Here is a 24514-nt window from a genome sequence, read left to right on the forward strand (position 1 = left end):
GTTCGACTTCCGTCATTTGCACCCGCGACCCGCATTCCGCGCATCGCCTAGTCACGATCTTTTTAGACCATACCTCAGCTGAGGTATAGCCTTAAGAGTATAGGTACATAAGTGACACGACAAATAATTTTCAACAGTAGGCGGAACGAAATGTCGCAATCGTCGCCAATCGGAGACTGACAGTCGAGGTGTGAGCACGGCAGTTTGTTTTGTAACTTAAATCTCTTAAATCGTGTAAAGATGAATAAAAAACGTTCAACATGTAGGTACTTGAAAAAGAAAACATGTCAATGAATGTACTATTATTATTACGAATATAATAAATAATAAATATAACATTAAAAGGACGCATTTTGAATTTTAATGACAAATTATATTTCGTTCGGCTCGCGTCATTTGCACAATCCGCGTATCGCTTAGTCGCGATCTTTTTAGACCATGCCTCAGTTGAAGTATAAGCCTTAAGTGAGCTTTGACTGAGTTTACTGATTTGACTTAATTTAATAAAAAGTGCCATGGGAGAGAAAGGCATAGAGAACTAACATAAAAGAAAATGAATTTAATTATAAATATAATAAAAAAGTAAATCTAAATGATACAAACATAGGTATTAAACTATGTGAAGAGATCTTCACGTACGCAATTTTTTTTAAAACTATAAAGTTTGACTTTGTGGTGACCACGTTGGACCGACTTGAACATCTCTTCCCTCTCGTAGAACATTCTCGGACATTCTCAGTGGATGTGGCTTGCATCCTGTAACTCTCAGCCACATGGACATGTTGGTCGGGTTATGGGTATGGTTCAATGACATTATTAATGGACGACGCACACAGTACAGTAGCTAGCAAGTAAATTCGCTCATAGCGACATTCGCACTGCATAGGTATGTAGACGTCACGTAATATCCATTATGCGATATCACGCATCGGGAATTTATAGCAATATCACCTTTATTGCAATGGCGTTAGAACAGTGTTTCTAGTATGAATGATCGTTTGAGCGAACCCGTTCGAACCGAAGCATTCGGCAGACCCAACAAAAAGCATCGGGAATTTATAGCAATATCACCTTTATTGTAATGGCGTTAGAACAGATTATGCCATTCGGCAGACCCGACAAAAAAGTGAGTGTCATTTTTTTTCCAGATGCTTCGTCCATATTAATGTCATTGGTATGGTTTGGTTCAGGCAAGGTTTAATTGACTTTTTATAACTATCCAACACCATTTGCAAATTGTAGTCTCAGTTCAATAATAATTACAAGATAAAAAGAACTTTTTATATACAACGTTTTTAAATTTTCTGTTGAATCATATAAACTTGACTTGACTAGCTTAAATGATCAAAAAAATTTGTACTTGATAGAAATAATACTGAAATGTCATTTTGACATTCATATTGATTTCCATAGTAACGCACGTACCTATATATTAATAATTTAGTTGTTAGGACTATCCGCTTAGCAACCAATAATGGTGTCGAAATAACTTTTCATACAAAACAGAATTAACTGAAAATGAATTCAATTCTACTTAAAGATGGCTAAAAGTATTAAAAAATGCATTGGCATCGTGTTCTGATATATTCTAAAAGTTTTAAATGTCTAGCTAGTCGGGAAGTTAGTTAAAAATCGATTGCAAGATTTGTACCGGACAAATAATAATACGAGCAAAGAAAAACGTTGTAAAAACAAATACACCTACGTATGACTGACTTAAGTTTAATGTGCACTATTTATGGCGGATCTTACCAGTCTATTTCAACCCTTCGCCACTGGGTACGAAAGTAGGTAAAATAATGACAGGCATATTTCATTTAACAATGCATGATTATATAAACCACTAATATTGGGGAAAAAATCATAAATCGTGTCTTCTATTAGGTTCATATAAATAATATCATTTGCAAACAAAAATGCATTAATGTCCCCACATACTTAAGTCAGTAGATAAGATCTCTTTCTGATACATCTGGTTAGTTAATCCACTTGTCTCGATTGAATTAAGGGTGCAAATATTTTAGGGGTTAATCTATCGAAGGGGTGGAATTATGTTTTCTTTCTAGATATGTAGGTAGGTACATAGACTTCGGATAAGGGTATACAAACACGGATTTATGACAGATTTTTCTCAAAAATCTGCACTGGCGGTTTAGGGACGTAGAGGCCTGAGGCACTCAACGATAAACAACTAACCTACCAGCGCACATAAAATATCTTTTTCCTGAAAATCGCACTTGTAGTTAACTAAAAATATTCATTGTTTTAGATTACATACAGTACCTACCTACCACATAAGCCCGAACAAGAAAAAACTATGCAATATGTTTCATGTAAGAGCAGTCTGAAATAATAAAGTCAACAGAAATTAAATTTACCCTATGTACTTAGGATGTACCCACTAATTTGACTAATTCGTGCGCAGTAGAAGAAATCGGAATCTGCGCAATATCAAGGTTAGGTTGTTTACGAGTTATTGCAAGCTATGGTTATCGAATGCGCATGGCTTAACGGTCGTAATGATTATTAGGATCATGTCCATTTGTATCGTACGCACTGTTTTGTCTTCTAGACACGCCGCGTCAGAATAATAGCAAGCGTTAGATGCGACCAGGGAACTCATAAATAATGGGAACTGAAAGACATACGGGTAAGGCGATAGCAGGAAACCGATTCGAGTATGGAAGAATCCGTGTTAAACTTACACAAGTGTCAAGAATACGTTTTACGTCGAATACTGAAAACTGCTCTCGGTTTATGCATTTACGCTCATTAAATGTTGGTGTATTACCTATCTATTACACACACTATTGCACGTGCATAATGCGTGCTTCATTTTCGTAGGACACTCACACATTCAAAAGCCTGCGGTGTATTGAATATAGCCTATCGGTATTCTATTTATTATCTGTTCTGTGGATGCGACAGATACCTAGTTGCCATAATTTATAAGTGCTACGGGCACAGAACAGATAATAAATATAATACCGATAGGCTATATTCAACACACCGCATGTTGATGCAGGCTTTTGAATGTGTGAGTGTCCTACGAAAATGAAGCACGCATTATGCACGTGCAATAGTGTGTGTAATACACCAACATTAAATGAGCGTAAATGCATAAACCGAGAGCAGTTTTTAGTATTCGACGTAAAACGTATTCTTAACACGAGTGTAAGTTTAACCCGGATTCTTCCTTACTCGAGTCGGTTATCTGCTATCGCCTTACCCGTTGTGTATTTCAGTTCCCATTATTTCTGAGGTCCCTGGCTACGGGTCTTCCAGTGGCCACCGTGATATAGGAACAATGTGTAGGTACAGTGTGGGGCATACAAGAGGGACTGTAATTTGATGTGATATGATGACTGATATAATTAAATGATAATTCACGCGTAGAATTTTATTTTATAATTATTTTTTGTGTGTTTCTTGACTTTTTATGATTTCACCGATGCTTTGACTGCGATTCGCTGTCATATCGCCTCTTCTCTTCTAGAAGGGGATCATCACGCTAATTATGTTAAAGAACTTCAAAATTTTGCCAAGCTCTTCCGTCTTAACCACCGCCAGGACACCTTTCAATTCAACGACATTCTCAAAGATATCCGCAATTCGCAGCTTTACTCCGTGTCGTTCATAATATTTAGGGCATTGTACAATATAGAGTTGGGTATTTCGCGAGAAAATCTCAATCTCGAGATTCGGAATTTCCAGAAAAGAATTCTCGAGATATCGGGAAATTTAAAAAAAAAACCCGTAAAAAATCCTAAAATCTGTGTAAAAACAGAAAATTACAATTTTTTATTATTATTATATTATTATTTTTTATTAAGAAGTAGGAATACAAAAATAGTTCAAAACATTACTTATTAAAATGGTATTTCAAAAAACACAGACTGTCAATCGAGTACGCTGTTGAGACACAAAATTTCCCTGATGTTGAAAAATTGCGCTCATTTTGAGTCGACGTTGGTTTAATTATTGTGTTAAATGCCCTGATCAGTCTTTGAACGTTTTGTGCTTTCTATCTACTTTTTTCATATTGAAAAATCATTTTTTCAATTAATATTCGATAATAAAGAAATCCCGAATCTCGAGATCCGGGATTTCCCGAAATGTTAAAAATTTCAATTCTCCAGATTCGGGATGGAAAATCTCGAAAAATTCTCGAGAATTCCCGAAACCCAATTCTAATTGTACAGTTATATGTACGAGTACAATGTCCTCCAAAACATCACACATCAACACAGGACATCAAATCTTTTACCGATTGTGCGCCCTGTTCTTAGCCTCAGTATCACTTTAAGCTCATTCCTCTTCAAATGAGACTCTACAAATCAGGGCACCAACCGTGGGGATGGTAGAATGGACTTACTCCATTTCCCCTTTTCTAGGGAAAATTTCTTGACTTACAAAATGACTTTTTATCCAATATGGCGAAGGATTCCATGTTTCTTGAGTACCTACAACAAAAGGAGGTCACGATCATTGCTTCATAATATGCTAAATGCCGACAGCTAAATAAATCAACTGGATTTATTTTAAAATCGCTAAAATTACACGGAATACCCTTAACCCTGGAGTTCCGTGGAAACCACTTGTGACTTGGGGAACACTACTGTATAAAATCACACTGCCTTTAACCTTAGCGATAGGTAGGGAGCCCGCTATAGATCCTGTCCTGGGGACCCACTATAGGATGTGGGGGCCATGGGGTGGGACCAACCTGTTTAGATGGCTGTTCGATAGCCAAATCATCCAGGTCACGATCCTCAGTCATGCTTCACGAAGAATAAGAAGAAGTATTTCATTAACCTACATAAATTGTATTTTTTTACCATTCTGGGGGTCCGGGCCTGAAAACACCACTTTGTGTGCGCGCTTATAGCCAAGTAGATAGGTATATCCATAATTTCTCTTTTCTCATAATATAGTGTTATAAAAAAATAAGGGAAAACATAAAGGTTATATTATTGCATTGAGCCGATTATCTTTATCCGATCAGGCTCTCCGTCGCCGACGTCGGTTTGGTTGCTAAGCGACGTGTTATTACATCACCGTTGGTGGGTAATGCACACAGTGGCGTAGAATATTATTTTTGTTTGCATGACAAACTTCTATATGCTACCAAGCTAGGTATATAAGCTTGCTCTATGATTGACAGAAACTGAATAATCTAAGATGCATTTGGGGTGGGGTATAATAAACGATTATGATTTCGTTTAGGCAGGGTTTTGATTGATTTTTAAAAACTAACCAACATCATCTGTAAATAAAATACGTATGATTAACAAAGTTTATGTGCACTATTTATGGCGGATCTTAACAGCCTACCTCCACCCTTCGCTACTGCATGGCCTATATATATATAAATTAATCTGAGACCCACACGATTGATCTAATTAAATCAAATTGTAGAACCAATGAAGGTTGTTGGAACTTAGTAATCTTTGTATTGATTAAAGATTAGACTGAGTACCTATGTCATTGTTTTGTTTATATACTTCGGTACCTCACCACCACAGAACATGCAATAAATAGAATTCAGATAGGCAATATACTAATACAGTACATTTTGACGCAGGGTTTTTTGAATGTGTAAGTGTCCTATGAAAATGAACCACGCATTATAGACGTGCAATAGTGTGTGTAATACACCAATATTAAAATGAGTGTCAATGCATAAACCGAGAGCAGTTGTCAGTATTCGACGTATAACGTATTCTTGACACGTGTTTAAATGTATCCCGTATTCTTCCTTACTCGAGATCCGCTGCCTGCTTCTCCTTACCCGTTAGGTATTTCAGTTCCTATTATTTCTAAGTTCCCTGGGTATAATTGATTATTTTATAAGACCCTTTGATATTAGTTGCAAAAATTTTGTACTGCTTTGTGAAACATTTTATGGTCAATTTGTGAGAAATAAGTAAGCGCCTACGCATATTTTTAAGATTCTAATACTTTACACCAATAAGGATATCTGTCTGTAAAGCACGAGGAAAAACATTTGAAAATGTGTAGTAGAGTACGAAACAGGATAAGGTAAGGGATAATATGAGAAACAACATAGGTAGGAAGGTACGAGTACCTACACTTAACGCAATTTCGAAATTTTAAAAATAAACTGACACGCAAATAAATAAAAAAAAATGATAAATAATCTAACAATAGTTTGACAGATGACTGATAATGTTGACAGGTGGCACTGCCACCCCGTAACATTTTGGTATCGACTGTTTCGAGACCCTCTTTTTAATTTTCTGACGAATCGATTACGTCATATGCGTCAAATCAAATCGCTGCTGGACCTACAGGACAACTCATTCATTATAATAAGTAGGTACTAAACTATTTATTTTATTCAAAGAATAATTCACAAGATTTAGGAATGTAATATTCTATAATATATTGAACACACATAATTTAAAAACATCTCATGCATATCTATACTCACTAGAAAAAGTCGGGATTTTTTCTAGTGGGTAAATGTATAAAATGTTTTCAAATTATCTAACTTAGATAATTTAATGGCGATACATTTTCATCTCATCATAGTCATCATAAGTTAGACACCGACAATTATAATTTTATTAATACTTGCCGATAAAAAATAATCGCACGTCACTGCGCTTCGTCAATACAGCCGCTAACATCATTTCCGACAATTAAGTAGGTAAACAAGTGGTTTTAAAGAGTAGGAAAATGAAGTCCTCCACTTGATTGGCCACCATTGTTTACTCAATGAGGCCAGAGAAGTAGAGGACTCTCTTTGAGAGGCGGAATATGTCCCCAACTGAGTTGTTCATTTCCTGCTTGCTACTGAGTACCGCTGTATAATACCCATTGGCATTTTGTTCGCAGATAGTTCATCGCCGTTTTAATTGAAATATTTAATTACTGGTAAATAGTCTCTGTTCTGGCAGAACACACTAACTGCAGAATACTAGTTTTGAGTAATTTGACTTTGAAGTTGTTAAAATGTTTGAAATGGTCTATCATGTGAGTTTATTAAGTAATCGTAAAAAGGATGACTTTGAAATAATGACAGTTTATTTATTAAGAAGGTTTCCAGACGGTAAAGTTTGAAATAAGGAACATTTTGGTATAACTAACTCAATATGTCATTTTTTCGAATTAGTGTTTTCTGCCAGAACAGTGACGAAATATTAACAGGTGGTACACAAGGGAGAGGTCTTTGGGTCCGATCCCCAACAGAAATGTTAAAAAATTGGGAATAAAGTATATTCATTCGCACAATAAGCCGGCTCTTCATCAAAACGCGTCGCGCCTGCAACGTGTCGAGTACGTCGATGTGACGTCATCGTTATTTACAAAATACACGTTGACAAATGGAACTCTTCAGATTGGTCGAATGCGACTTTTAAGTTTGAAAAAAACATCTACTGTTGCAATCGACAAGATGCATGCTTCTCGGGCTTGTAATGTAATGTAATCGCTTGTTACGAAATTGGTTGAAAACTTTGTTTGATGTTGTTATAGCTGGTTACGTATCAGTAGAATTACTGGAATTACTGCGTGCCGTCTGGTTGACCAAGTCGACAATCAATTCAATTTAATTTGGGCAAATCATAATATTTAAAGAATACAAAATAACGAAGTTATTATTTAAATATCTACGTTAATAAGTAATTCAAAATTGTTTTTATTAATGAGATAGGCTTTAAGTAATATTTACCATAGTATTGAGTATTTAAATTTTTAAATGTCTTTTGAGAGGAACACCTTTGATGAGAAACTGTTTTTCAGACCCTGCGATTATCTGGATTAATGGCACCCAACTCGAGCAAGTCAGCAGCTACGTCTATCTCGGACAGCAGGTGCCCATAGACGGAAGCATGCACGATGAAATTGCTTGAAGAACAAAGCTGGGATGGAGTGCTTTCGGACGTCTGAATAATATCTCCAAGAGTGACCTACCATTATTTCTTAAGCGTAGGGTGTTCAACCAATGTGTGCTACCCGTGCTCACGTATGGCTGCGAGACGTGAACCCTCAACACGACAGATGTCCAAAGGCTAAGAGTCGCACAGCGAGGCATGGAGAGGTGTATATTTAGCATCACGCGAAAGGACCGTTAGAGAAACGATGGGGTCAGGAAGCAGATAGGAGTACGCGATATAATAAAGGTTGGCAAACAGCTGAAATGGAGATATGCGGGGCACATTGCTCGCCAGAAGGACAGCCGCTGCACAAATGCCGTCTTCCAGTGGTACCCAAGGGGCACAAAACGGCCACAGGGTCGCCCTAAATGCCGCTAGATTGACGAACTGGTTAAGTCCGGCGGAAATACGTGGCAGCGAATAACACAGGATCGAGAGAGTTGTAAGAAGCTTGGGGAGGCCTTCATCCAGCAGTGGATTGACCCCGGCTGATGATGATGATGATTGAGTATTTGCCACTGGTGGTTAGCTATGTTTAAGTCAGATTCTAGAATCTCTAAACCACTTTGATGGTGACGAATTGGGTGAGGCTGAATCGCTCGACAAACACTTAGGGATATATTTCTGCACTTAACTAAGTACCTAATTTATTAATTTACTTGTTCAACTTAGTTAGTCGGAATATTGTTTGGAAGTCCTGGATGTGGACAATGGCAATCGTCCACTGCTGTATTAAGACTATAATGACGATAGATTACTCTAAATCTTGTCCCAATTATCTTGCTATGTTATTCTTTTAACGAAATTTGTATAGGTAAGTGGCAAAGATTGCCTATTGGAGTGAAGACAGTGGTGGCAGTTACGTCCCTAGCCAAAATGCCGCCCATAGGCAGCGCCAAAATGCCGCCGCATTTTTTATCATCCTTCCATGACTCCAATATCTAAGAAATGTGTTGTATGGATACATTACTAACAAAATATATTAAAATCTAATTTAAGTGCCATCCATACTTCAATAGACAATATTGCGAGTCCACGGTTTTCAGATACATTTAAATATATACCTGACAACTTTCAAAACTCGCGAGTGACTGGCAAAAATATTTGGATAAATTAATTAGGTAAGTATGTACCTACCGATAATTCAGATTTAATTCTCAAATCTGCACGTGTCATTGCTGGTCATCAAGGATGTGACGTTCAAGGAAAACGGAAGTAAACTAGACATCGCAAACCCGACAAAGAAACACTTAATTAATACATTTTGTTTCCAACCAGTGAGCTGATTTTTTAAATGGAGAGATATTTCCGCGATTATTAAGTTTAGATACCTATTTCTATATATACCTAAAGGTTCTTCTCGATTTGCCGCCCTTGGAATAACTACCGCCCCCAAGCGACGCTCAATCTGCCTACCCCCACGGGACGTCACTGAATGGTGGGTATAAGATTAGTACCATGGCCCCCACAAGGGGGGGGGGGGGGCTAACAGGGCTCTAGCCTAAAGGCCCGGCCTCAGAAGGGGCCTGGCGCGGCCAGTCGACCAGATAAGTAAGATAAACACACCACACAAATTTGCTTTAATAGTAAAAAAGTCGCTATTTTCCTTCAATAATGTTATTACTGAAAATTATGTAGTTGTACGATAAAATTTTTAATTGTGTATTGACACTCGACAACTCCTTAAGGCCATGCATTAGTTGAGGCACGGTCTAAAAAGATCGTTGCTAGGCGATGCGCGGACTGCGGGTCGCGGGTGCAAATGACACCTGTCAAACGAAATATTATTTTTCATATAAATCCAACATACGTTAATTTTATGTTCTGTTTATGTTGAACACATCCTCTGGGATTGCCCGCTTATGGAATTCGAACGAGCGGAGCTGTTTGCCAGGGTCCGTCCTCACACGGGCCCAATTGGTCATGGAGATCTGGTAGCAACCGAGGCCAACTTTGCGGCATTTGAGAAATTTGCAGCGTTGATGGGGAGCGGGATAGTCCCGACTCTTCTGTAGACTCATCCATTTCAATTCGTGACACTCAGTATGCGGGTACACAAAGCGCTTAACGTCAGCGGACAGCAGAGCCAGTCCAAAAACAAACATTTTCTTTCTTAACTTTCTTCTTTCAGCACTACGGTGCATGGTTGCAGCATCAGTCCCGTGCGGCTCCGTCTCGGGACGGAATGAGCACTTAAAATCACTTCTTTCAGACACGTTTAAAGCGTCATAGAAAGCGGCCGTGCATATCCACGGTTGTGCATATATGACGGGTGGTGGTGGGCACTTTAACGTATGTTCTATTAGTAACAATAATAATATATTCATTGACATGTTTTCTTTTTAAAGTAAATGGGTAACGTTTTTAGTCATCTTTACACGATTTTAGAATTAATTGACCCGTCGCCATCACGCAGCAAAGTGACGTGCTTCCGACTCGAGATTCTCTCAGTGAATGGCAGCGAGTCCAAAATTTCGTCGCGCCTACAGTTGGAAATTATTTGGCGTTTCACTGATGCGTCACCTTAATTCAAATGTATGTATTAAAATATATAACAAAAACACTAAATATACACATTAATTTTACCGCGTACACCATTTGGAAAACGCTACTGTAAAACATCACACTACATTTATCCTTATAGATAGGTAGGGGGGCCCGCCAAAGATCCTAGCATGGGGGCCCGGCTCAGTATGTGGAGGCCATGATTTTTTTTTTTTTTTATAATAACCATACCCTTGCTTTTTCGTACAAGGTGGTTGGGTGGGTTAGTTGCATTGATGTGGGGCTAATTAGGTGCCTCCATTTATATCTTTAATTTTCTTTATGGCCAGGATTAAATATTTTGTGTAGTGTTCTTGTGTTGTTCTATTGCTTAGTGCTTCGTGAGGCTTTTGGAGGTCAATTTCGTGATTATGTTGTCTACATCGAGTCCTGAGAGTCCATCGCTCCCTTTCTAGTATAGGGCAGTCGTTGATGACATGCCACACAGTTTGAGATGTGTTGCCGTCACATGGACAACAGTCGTCATCCCTCAATTTAAATCTTTTTAGATAAGCTCGCACCGATCCGTGGCCTGTTAGTATCTGTGTGAGTTCGTGTGATATTTTTAAGTTCCTGGCAAGAGTGATGGCACAGTTTATGTTTGGAATAAATTTCTGCGTTATTGATCCTGTGGCGGATGTTGTGTATCTGTGGTTCTATAGCTCTATGGTATCTTCGTTTAGTTTTTGTTTTGCGTAACTCAGAGGGAAGTGTGTATAGGTTAAAGGTCTTTTGTCTGTTGTGGCTTGTTTAGCGTATTTATCAGCTTCCTCGTTTTCGGCTATCCCTGTGTGACTTCTTATCCAGAAGAATCTGGGGTTTGTTCCTATCATTCGAAGCTGTGTTGACAGTGTTAAAATGTCTCTTACAAGTGGGTGTGTCGATGATGGGTTTTGGAGAGCTACCAGACTGGATTGGCTATCTGAGAATATGTTTACATAGTCGTGTCTGTGGAACTTTAATCTTTTGAGTGTCCACTCGAGAGATTCTCTGATAGCAAATATTTCTGCTTGGAAAACAGTGCAGTAGCTTTCGAGCTTAAATTTTCGGGGTGTTATTAATGTTCCATTTTCGTAGGCTACAAAAGCTGCCCCTACTTTGTTATCGATTAGACTGCCATCTGTGTAGATCTCCAATCCTGTGATGTGGTATTTTGTTTTAGTGTCTTCGTCAACTGTTCCTATGTGTTCTATATTTTCTAGATGTCTGTTACCAGGATGTGGAAGTTGTGTGTAGTGTATTTTGTTTTCGTATGTTCTGTCTGTAGGTAAGTGTCGGGGAAGTATGTGGCTTGTTTTAACTTGGTATATTCCTGTAAGTTCTTGTATTTTTATATCTATTGGCGCTATTCCTGCCAGGGCTTGTGCTGACGTTAGCGATATTGTGCGATATCCCTTGCAAATTGATATTGCGAAAGGTCTTTGCGCGGAATTCAGTCTTTTTTGGATCGACTTTCTGTGAGTTGCTTTATTCCAGACCGATGCCGCGTAAGTTAAGGTTGGCTCCACAGCTCCATGATATATAATTTTTAAAACTTCAGGAGACGCCCCCCAAGTGGCTCTTGCTGTTTTTAAAAAGAATTTTCCCATTTGAGCTGCTTTCTTACATATGTAGTCGACGTGTTTCGCCCAATTGATGTGCCTGTCTAGTATTATGCCAAGAATTTTAAAGGAATCGACCAACTCTTTCGGTTTTCCTTTCCACTGGATTTCTGGTGTTCGTATTTTCCTTTTGTTGATAAACATTATATTTGTCTTAATATCTGAGAAGGTTAGTTTTACGTCTTCACCCCATGAGTTTACTTTTTGAAGCACGCTATTGGTTTTTAATTCCAGTTCGTCGGTGTCTTTTGCTGCTATCAATATTAACACATCGTCAGCAAAGGCTTGTATGTATGTATTGTGGGGTAAGAGTATTGTTAATAGACTGTCTAAGGCGATATTCCATAGTGTTGGGCCACAAGTTGAGCCTTGGATGCAACCTTGGGTTTGGTCTTGTTTTATTTCTTCGTCTGCATACTTTAGTTTTACTTCCCTATCTTGTAGATAACTGCAAAACAGTTTGTACAAGTTAGGCGGTGTTGACTTGATTGCAAGGGCGTTTTTTATGTGTGGCCACCATGCGTTATCAAATGCACCTTGAATGTCTAGGGAAATTGCTATGAGTGATTCTTTCAATTCGAGATGCGTTGAGATTATGTGTACGGCTTTGTTTAGTGCGTGTTCTGTTGATGTTTGAGGGGTAAAGCCAAACTGTTTAGTGCTCAATTTGTTGTTTTTTGTAAGATGCCAGTGCACTCTCTGAATTGCTAGTTTTTCTAGCACTTTTCCGAAAACGGGAAGGAGGCCGATAGGCCTGTACGATTTTGTGTCCATAGCATCTTTCCCAGGCTTAGGAACGGCCTTAATGATCGCTATTTTCCAGGATTTCGGGAAGTGAACGAGTGTCAGACATTTATTGTATAGTAGTAGAATTTCTTCAGGGAAGTTTTTTGCGAAATTTTGGCAGATATCTAATGTGAGGTTGTCGTGTCCAGGTGCCTTTTTTGGAGTCATATTCTGTAAGGCGGATAGGATCTCAGTAAGTGTGAATTGGATATCATCCTCTCCGCCCGGAATATGGTTGTCTGATGTGTGTCTGATGTAGTGTTGAATCGGTGTATCTGTTGTTGGATCATCGTATGGAAAGAATTTTTCCATTAGGGCTTTTGCAGAGTCTTTTGCGGATGAGTGCTTTACTCCCTCTGTAGTAAGTGTCGATTGAATATTGCTGGCATTAGTTTTTTTTGTTATTTTGTATAGCGAAGACCATGCTGTCATTGGCGTCTGAGATTCATAAAATAATTTAGCGCTTTTAATTTTTGCTTCCTCAATGGCTGTTTTGTATGCTTCTCTTTTGTCGATATAGTCTATCGTCGATATAGGCCATGATAAGGACCTACATTTAATACATACTTGGTTAGCCATGGTCTACTCTACATGCAACTCAGTTGAAAATGTCCCTCTGAGGTGGATGAAACCGGTCCAGATTTATTTATTAAAAATGGAAAAAGAACTAAAAATTACATTAAATTAAATCAATAATACTATGTATTTCCAGCATGAATTGACAGTTGTTAACAGAAAATAAATGATGCAGACTAAACTTTGTCAGTGAAAGGTAAGTAAGATTTGTTTTCATTGAACGTAGTCTGATGATAGCAATGACATTATTAATGGAGAACGCACTCAATACAGTAGCTAGCAAGTAAATTCGCGCATAGTGACGTTCACACATGTATAGGTAGACGTCACGCAATTTCCATTATGCGATATCACGCATCGGGAATTTATAGCAATATCACCTTTATTGTAATGGCGTTAGAACAGTGTTTCTAGTGTCAATGTTCATTCGAGCGATTCCGTTCGAACCGAACCATTCGGCAGACCCTACAAAAAGCATCGTAAATTTATAGCAATATCACCTTTATTGTAATGGCGTTAGAACAGATTATGCCATTCGGCAGACCCGAAAAAAAAGTGTCATTTTTTCTCCAGATGCTTCGTCCATATTAATGTCATTGGTTGATAGTGTTAGTTAGTTTTTAAATTTCAATTAAACTCTACCTAATCTGAGCCATAGTAAATAATAGTCAAAAATAATCTATATATTGTAGATAAACTAATATTTTTTATCAATTATTGTTTGGTAAGGCAGGGCTTAATGAATTAAAAAAAAAACTAACCAAAACCATCTTTAACACTAATAACATTGATTTTTTTTTTACTATGTAGTCGGTAATTCGAGTTTATGGCTTTCGTTCTATTTTTTATCATCTTCTTGGTCGTGCACTCATGGCTGAGGATCGTGACCACATTTAAATTTCGCCATCCTTTGAGCGACCAAGATTTTCCATCCTTCTCGATCTTCCGCTTCTCTCAGGGCATCATTTTACTCCATACTTTATTTATAGTTTGTCAATTTATGGCTACGGCCGTATGTTGTAGCTTAACCACTGGGGAATGCCAAAAGAAATGGCGTATTTCAAAAAAACACTACCTTATTCTTAGGTCAATAATTATTATAAAGCAATCAATATTCGTAGGATGTTTATCAAACTTGAATGGTTAAGAACATAGCTTATAAATAATATCTTTAGAATTATCTTCGAATGTGTTAATCTTGCCGATTTTTTGAATAATAAAATGCCTAATTCTTGTCAAATTTGGGATCACAGAGATTATCAATATATTTTTTTATCGTGAATATTTTACTAAAATTATCTCGTCATAAATTATACTAATGGTTTTATAAATGCGGTTAAAAATAATTAATAAATGTAAAAAATCTTAATACCACTGCACATTCATGTACCGAAATATGACTATATTCTAAAACATTAGAGCGAGAGATTTAAAAGAATACTATTTTATGTAACAAAAATACTTTATGCGGTCATCAAATGTTTAAAATAAATATAAAGGATAATAAGGCTTCAAAATTATATAAATAGATTATCTACAACGTTTAAGGAGTGTCCAGGATCATGGTTTGAAAATACAATAACAACTCAATTTTGACCTACGCCGAGCATGTCCCCCCTTAAGCCGCTATAAACGATATAAACTTATTAGTCTATCAGCTATCTACGTGTACCTAATACCTAGTGGTACATTCTTACCTCATAATTAATCAAAACGCCATGTAGGTACCTACCTACTTGACTGACCGACAAACGGAATCATTCGAACAGGCATACAATTTGAATTGAAAAAAAAAACAAAAATAGAACACCATGTCAACAATATGGCGGCTCGCTTTTCCTAGGCGGCAAATGTCACACGACACTCCCGCCTTTATTGCATTAGAATTAGATTTGAGAATCTGGAGTCGGCCGGCTTCTGAAGGATCGTAAACTGTTACTCTCGGTGGATTGTTCTGTATTCTTCTGCGCTGTGAGAATGGGACGGTGGAAGAGTATCCAATCATGGTAGCGGTTTAATCGTCCTACCGGTTTATTTTGTCCGTTTGAATTTGGAACCGTGTGTAAAAAAAAAACACGTAAAGACCGCTCCGATTTTCATTACGGACTGCACGCGAGTGTTGGGAGGTCCAGAAAAACATCTCCAACTTAATATAAAATAGTTTTTTCTGTGATTTTGTTTGAGGTTATATTATGGATACTCTCCGTGGTTATCAGAGGCGGCTCTACCTTAGTGGTTCGTAGGGACCATCCCCGCATCGTTACTCTATCAAAAATACACGTCCGATATTTTTATCATTGTCATAAATGAGCTTTTAAATTTATTTTATACATCTAAACCCGTTGCTGACATATTTATTATTATTACTTATACAAATAAATAAAACAATAGTTGTAAATTATATAGGAATAACATAATGAATTTTACGCGGTATTAAAGTAATTAATTAAATTAAATACGCCCTATTTCACGGTGACACTTTGGTGTACAAAACAATGAGCAAAAATAACGGTAAATATCTAGAAAATCTTGGGAAAGAAAAGGGAACACAGTACACACTACTAAAATTATTATAGTAGATCTCCTAAAACTTGGTTTAGTAAACATTGTAAAATAAAGCGAGATGTAATAGTGACAATAGCTAGAAGCAGGATAGGGCATTACAGTCTCAATGAATCATTGTACAAAATTAAAGTGGTAGATAGCCCTCAGTGTCAGTGTGGGCATCCCACTCAAGATCTTAACCACATTGTCTGGCAATGTGATGCCTATGACCAGGAAAGAGAGGTGCTAATGAATAAATTGGGAAAATGCAGGTTATAGGTACCCTCCTTTCACAATTAATTCGATCCTGGCAAAACCAAATATTTCAGTTATTAAAATTGTACATAAATTTCTCCAAAAATGTCACGTAAATGTCTAGTGTGTAGTGTAACAAAAATGTAATTCTGTATTATTAATAATGTAACTATTTATGTCTGTAGTTAAAAAAAGTGTATGTATACTTTTGTAAACCATTGTAAATTGTAAAGCAGAATAGCCTTCCATTTAGAGAACAGCTCAATTGCTTCCAAATAAGGAAGGAAAAAAAAGAAAGCTACGGCCGTGGTCACTCAGTTCCATCCCGTCGCCGCGATACATATCTTGTTATACAAAGTGTGACGTGGTGCATGCATTAGCGTTAGTACACACATACTGGGGAGCAAATCAAATAACCTCTAAGTGAGTTAATACGCTCGCTGTAATATGTCGTTGTTCAAAACTGATAATGTCTAATATGAAAAGTTAATATTTTTACGCACGCTTTTTAGATGTGATTAAGTAACGACTCAGATAATCATAGACATTATGTATACTGATGAACTGATGAACATATTATTATAAGTAGCTTGGTACATAATGTATAATATGAAAAGTTGGTAGGTATGTATATTTAATAATTATTAATGGCTAAACCCCACCACCTAGAAAGTCGTCGATCCGCCACTGGTTATATGGATACTATCCGTGGCTTTATCCAACTGGCTTTTACTTAGGTATGCGTACATAGGTGCTGTAGTTTAAATGCTAGAGATATCAATATTTGGCCACTTTTTTTTTCCGACCTATAAGTACGTGGTGTAAATGAGAACTCTGCCATTCTTGATAGTATTATTGACCTGTGTGTCCCTGAAATCTTAGAAATCGGCAACATCGCGAGATGTAGGTATATAGATTATAGATTAAGTATTCTTATATATACCTATATATATTTTATTGTCATATAAATAATATGCATAACAAAAAATGATGTCATATTTTAACAGTAAAATTATATAACATTCTGAATTATAATAAAATAATCTTCAATAATATTGAAGAAAATTGCGCTGTACCTATGTGACTTTTTTACTTTACGTGAAACAAGCTCATGAGAAAAATTGTTTTTCTTCAAAATAAATATTGTAGGCCCACCTTTATTACTCAATTCATTTTCCGGCGACTGATTCTTAGGACATTTGCCATCCCTTAAATCACCCTTAACACCCACACTTGGCGCGCCAAAAAAAAGAACTTTAGATGTAACGTTGATGATTCTAGGATCGGCCGAAATATAAAGATGACGAATTGCATATTAACTTAAATATTTACAGTTTTATTAATGGGCTGGGTAATTAACATTACAGTATCTAACGGTAAAGTTAAATAGGTATCTATAATATTATGTAGTTATATATTTTTCCGGTTTATACGGTGGCCGCGCGGCATAAGCGTTGGACTATAAAGCCGTGGGTCCCAGGTTCGAATCCTGGGTCTGGCAAGTACACATATTGTTTTTCAATTTGTGTGTGTCAGGGTATGGACCTAATAGGTTGAGCAAATGGCTGACATCCATTTCTCGTAAAAAACAAAATCTGTCAATACAACCTCCACTCTGTGGAGGCCCATATGATCCTATCAGGATCGGACATGGTCGGAATATATTTTTTCTTTTTTTGGGCCATCCATTCAAAATATTAGATATCATATATACCTACCTATAAGGACTACAGGAGGCCGGTTAAATGCAAGGAACCACAATCAAATCGAAATAAAAATAACAAAAAACACAATAATAGCAATCGTAGAGTGGATTTAAACCGCACATAGACCGTTTAGACTAAGGATTCCGCTCACTCACAATAATAATATTATAATATGTATTGTCTTTACACGTGTGGTAGGTATAGCCTTAAGGCTATACTTCAGCTGGGGCACGGTCTAAAACGATCGTGACTACGCGACGCGAAGATTGTGCAAATGACGCATGCAGAACAAAACTTAATTTGTCATAAAAAGTCAACATGCGTCCATTTAATATTATGTTTATTGTTCTATTAGTAACAATAATAATATATTCATTGACACGTTTTCTTTTTCAAGTAAATGGGTAACGTTTTTAGTTATCTTTACACGATTTAAGAATTAATACCCCCGTCGCCATCACGAAACAAATTGACGTATTCACATCTCGATGTTCGCTCTCCGAATGCCAGCGAGTCCAAAATTTCGTCGCGCCTATATTTGAAAATTATTTGCCGTTTCACTGATGTATCGTCTTAAGTCGTAAACCGAATCTGACTTCAAAGCATTCTTTCACGTTGATCGGTTTTCGCATGTCTTATTATTCTGTTATGTTGGTAGCATGAATAGCGCAGAGCTACCGGTGATATTGGTGGGAATATGAAAACGAATACGTCTTGTCGATATAGATATAGACGGATTGTAAATGATAAACTATTTTTAGTGTTTACTATTGTTGTGAATAAGTGAACGAACAAAATGGCATAAAATACTCAGGGTTGCGTTATCGTATTAATAACCATCTCAAATGTAACACTTACGTCACAGAACAGATTAATAAATATAATTCCGAAAGGCTATTCCCCGATACACTATTTTTTAACGTAGGGGTTTGAATGTGTGAGTGTCCTATGAAAATGAAACGCACAATAATTATAGATATGCTATAGTGTGTGTTGCAACCTTCAAATACACCAATATTGAATGAGTGTCAGTGCATAAACCGAGATCAGTTGTCAGAACGAAGGACAACCGTATTCTTAACACATGTTTAAGTTTATCCCATATTATTTCATACTCGAGATTGGTTGCCTGTTACTCAGAACAGATTGATAAATAGAATTCCGATATGCTATAATTATTCAATACACTACATTTTGACGCAGGGTGTTGAATGTGTGAGTTTCCTACAAAAATAAACCGCGCATTATGGACGTGCAATAAGTGTGTGTAATCCAACAATATTAAATGAGCATCAATGTGTAAACCGAGAGCAGTTGTCAGTATTCGACGTATGACGTATTCTTGACACATGTTTAAATTTATCCCGTTTTGTAATGTTCCTCTGATATTACTTAGGTTACTATTTTTTTTAATATATCATCACCGGAATAACACTGTAAATAGAATTATATTTTCAATTTTGAAGGGATGTTCCTAGAAATGACTAGTGACAATTGTCCAGAATAAGTGTAAATTCTACGAAATCGAAGAATTTATTTAAACTGTAAGAATATACCTAATATAAATAGTGATAAATGAAAGAATGTCTTTTTTACCCTCTCAGTGATGTTCAACCTTTTTGAATCAATGGGTACCTACCTCGACATTTTCTTATTTGAGAGATCTGAACTTGGGTAAAGTATGAAAACATGAATTTGGTGGTAGCTACGATTAGTTGATCAAAATAGCATACCTACCTATAACTATTTGGAGCCTGTTTGGATTATTATACAATATCATTTTAATGCCCAATAATAACTCTGGTTTCCGAAGGAAAACTAATTGAATTTCCAGTCTAGGTACCTACATTCAGTCGAGAAATTCTAATTCAAATTGATTTTACATACCTACGGTGAACATTACAAAGTATAGATTTCAGACGTTCACAGCATGACATTTTAAAACAAATAAATAGTATTAAACAGTGTAAAGAAGAAATAAATATATGCAGTATCACAAAAACAGTATGAAAAGTAAAGTAAAAGGTACAAAAATTTATAAAACTATAAATTATAAGGCTTGCAAGCACATCGGATGAGCTAAGTGGACCTTGTTTTTCTTAGCTCGTATTCTTGTTTGTCCGGTGGTTGTTTATCTAGTAAAAATCTTACAATCGATTTTTAACTAGCTTCCCGACTAGTTAGACATTTGAAACTTTTAGAATATATCAGAACACGATGCCAATGCATTCTTTTAATACTTTTAGCAATCTTTAAGTAGAATTGAATTCATTTCCAGTTAATTCTGTTTTGTATGAAAAGTAGTAGAAATATGTAATCCAATCCACTATTATTGGTTGCTAAGGGGGTGGTCCTAGCAACTAAATTTTTAATAAATACGTGCGTTACTATGGAAATTAAATTACATTTCAGTATTCTATATTTGTATATTAATTTGTTTATTGCAAAATAGCAAAAAAAAATGATTTGTTGACAATTGGGGCCCGCCAAAGATCTTAGCCTGGGGGGCCGCTTGAGGATGTGGGGGCCATGATGCCCATACTCTGACTCATACACAAATTTAAAAACAATATGTTTATTTTTCAGACCCAGGATTCGAACCTGGGACCCACGACGCTATAGGCCGATGCTTAATCCGCGCGGCCATCGTGGATATAATTTACCTATAGGAAATAGTATAGACTGCCGTATTCTGGTGATAGGAAATAGTTATTTAGGTACATATCTTACTATTACGTATTAATATACTTACCATTTTTTTGCCAGACCCCATTATCAATAAACCTGACGACAGCACTGCATTTAATAGACCTTAATCTCGATGTATCGGTATATTTCACACATCAAAGGATATCAGTCAGCCAATCACGCGCCGGCTCGTGAGAGCGTTGCCATTGTATCAATGAATGGTAAGTCATTATCGGATTCGAGCCCCAGACAATAATACTTTTGTTATGTGAAAATACTTTGAGGCATCCGAAACCGGTTCGGCCTATCCTATCCCTGAAGGTACCAATCGAATGTTTTGATTCAATAATAACAAAAAAAGATATCTGACGATTCTAGCTTCTAGGATATTATATCTACTTACAACGTGCCCGAAACATAAACATCATCGGTTGAATTAAATCAATCATGAACTTACTTAAGTTAACCACGAAATCATACTAAATCTCAGAACCATATTTTGGATAACATAGATCTGGGAAGGGCGAAGGGTGGAGGTATGCTGTTAAGCATGGCCCCCTCATCCTGAAGCGGGCCCCCAGGCTAGGATCTTTGGCCGCCCCCCCGACCAATCGCTATGGATAAAGGCAGTGTGACGCTCTACAGTAGCGTTTTCTATATCGTGTAGGTACGCGGTAAAATTAATGTGTACTTGCCCATATTTAGTGTTTTTTTGTATATTTTAATAGAGGAAATAAAGGGGGAGATCTATGCCTTCAATGGATCTCATCGCACATGGGTATTGAGGGCAATGAAAGGGCGGATGATCTGGCAAAGGAAGCTGGCCATTCAGGGGTGCCATATCAATGGATACCAGAAAACCTGGACTGAAATGAGGCTATAAAGAAAATGGGGATAGATTTTCACCATAGGACATCATTAGAAAAGGGGAAATGGAGTAAGTCCATTCTACCATCCCCACGGTTGGTGCCCTGTTTTGTAGAGTCTCCTTTGAAGAGGAATGAGCTCAAGCTGATACTGATGCTAAGAACAGGGCACACAATGGGCAAAAGATTTGATGTCCTCATGGGAAGAAGCGAATCGCAGCTCTGCGATGAATGTCATGTTTTAGAGGACTAGTGGCTAATAGCGCACACTAAACTCTATTAGTCTAACGTAGGTAGGTATTTGTTATTGTTTTCATTGAACTAAGACTACAATATGTAGATAGATAGTTTTTATTAGTTTTTTAAATTCAATTGAACCCAGCCTAATCCAAGCCATAGTAAATAATAGTCAAAAACATTCGTTTATCTATAAAACATCTAAAATTATGCCATTGATTATACCATACATAATTTTAGATATCTACCTATGTTATTGATAGAAGATTTTTTTTATCTATTATGGTTTTATATATGCAGGGCTTAATGGATTAAAATAAAATTACGAGATGAAAAGAACTTTTTATATACCACGTTTTTAGATTTTCTGTTGAATCATAATATAAACTTGACAATTCTAATTTTGGACAAATGTGTCGCTACATTTCAAAATCAGCCAAGTCCACCTTTAGTTATTTTTGACTTTTTTGTGAATTGCTGAAGAACTACTGCTTTCTAACATTTCTGCATTATCGAAATGTGGAATTTATTAATTTTAAATATTCTATACTCGAAATAATATAAACTTTCACCCTTGCGACTGTGTATTTGAGAAAACAAAAAGCTATTTTTCTCTTATTCATCTATTATGGACTTGGCTGATTTTGAAATCTAGCGACACAAATAAGGCAATTTTCAACAAATCATTTTTTTGCTATTTTGCAACAAACAAACATAGAATACTGAAATAGTGAAATGTCATTTTGATTTCCATAGTAACGCACGTATATATTAATAATTTAGTTGCTAGGACTATCTCCTGAGCAACCTATAATAGTGGATTGGATTACGGATTTCTTCCGAAATAACTTTTCTTACAAAACAGCATTAACTGAAAATGAATTCAGTTCTACTTAAAGATGGCTAAAGGTTAAAAGGTATTAAAAGAATGCATTGGCATCGTGTTCTGATATTATATTGTAAAAGTTTCAAAGCTAGTCTAGCTCTAAGTCTAGCTAGTCGGGAAGTTAGTTAAAAATCGATTGCAAGATTTGTACTGGATAAACAACCACCGGACAAACAAGAATACGAGCTAAGAAAAACGTCGTAAAAAATAACCGACACCACCCTGTAATAATAATATATATTTTTAATTCAACGAAAATAAGTATAACTGGAATCCTTTTGTCGGATTGCCCATAGCATACCTAAACTATTGTGGTTTGGTTTAGGCAGTGTTTATTTGAATTTTAAAAACTAACCGTGCCGTCTGCAAGTTGTATTATTAGTTAAATAAAAACAAATAATACCTAAGCATGACTGACAAAGTGTGGTGTGCGCATTTTATGTCGAATCTTAACAGCCTACCTTCACCACTGCCTGATCATGATGGTTGTCCTCATGGCCCACACATCCTGAAGCGGGCCTCCAGGCCAGAATCTAAGGCGCCCCCCTACCTATCACTAAGATTAAGGGCAGTTTGATTTTCTACATTAGTATTTTCCACGGAACCCCAGGGTTAATGGTGTATTTTTAGCAATTTTTAAATAAATCCAGTTGATTTATTGAGTTGTCAGCACTCCGAATATTATGAAGCTCTGATCGCGACTTCCTTTTGTGGTACCCACGTAGCATGGAACCCTTCGCCATATTGGATAAAAAGCTATTTTGTAAGTCGAAGTCAAGAAACACACTTAAAATAATTATAAAATAAAATTTTACGCGTGAATTAGCATTTAATTATATCAATCATCATATCGCACAGTCTTATATTTTTTACAATAAGAGCAAATTTCTGGTGTGTGTTTTTCTTACTTAACTGGTCGACTTGCCACGCCGGGTCCTTTCTCTGGTCCCCAGGCTAGAGCCCTGTCATCCACCCCCCCTTGTGGGGGCCATGGTGTTCCTTAATCATGAGATCCTGAAGAAAAATAAGAACAAATAATATTATAATTATTTAAATAATTAATCAATTGTATTGTCTGGACCCGAACCCTCCTAGTTATGTATCTAGGTAGGTACGCGCCTTGGAGCTATTGGAACTATAGCAAATAAATTGGCCACAAAAATAAATCTATCTATATACAGTCATAGACTATAGAGATATTAGTCAATAGACACTCTGTCTTATAATTCTTATAAAAACAACTGTCGAATTGATAAAACTAATTTGAGCAAAAGTTTAAAGGTGTTCAGATTTCTAGGAATTGAATAAATGTTAGATAGGTACCCAGGTATGTATTTAAGTATATAGTATGTCCTAGGTCCTAGACAGTGGTGTATTTTTCACCTGTCTTTCGATGTAGAAAAAAAAACACATTTGAATTTGAATTAAACATTAACAATAAAAGGAACTCAAATAATGATTACTTAACTGCTATAAAATCCAGTTTTGTCTTTTCGGTGTTTTGATAATAAAAATGAATTTTCATAAAATTAACCGATTTTTAAAAGAGAATTTTACGCTCTTAATTCAGGCGCGCATACTAAGGAGGGTTTTCGGGTCCGGACCGCCCCGCTAGAATCGAAAAAATTACGAATTATTTAGATAAATGGAATATTAAATACTTCTTATTATTCTTCTTCAGAACCGCATGACTGAGGATCGTGCTCCGGATAATTTGGCTGTCGAACAGCCTATGAACGAGTTGGCAATGATACGCAAGACCTGTGGACACTTGAAAACCTGTGGCAAAATCAGCTATGAAAATTGAATTAATGTTCATATTGAATCTAATAAAATTAGAGACTGTATAGTATACGGCCAATCTCTTTCCGATAAGAAAGCTCACTGTGCCACGGTGAAATGTTTTACGTACAATTTACATGTA

The sequence above is a fragment of the Rhyacophila brunnea genome, unplaced genomic scaffold, assembly GCF_057557595.1.
Source record: "Rhyacophila brunnea isolate RB1 unplaced genomic scaffold, BYU_Rbru_1.0 scaffold_24, whole genome shotgun sequence".
NCBI lineage: Eukaryota > Metazoa > Arthropoda > Insecta > Trichoptera > Rhyacophilidae > Rhyacophila > Rhyacophila brunnea.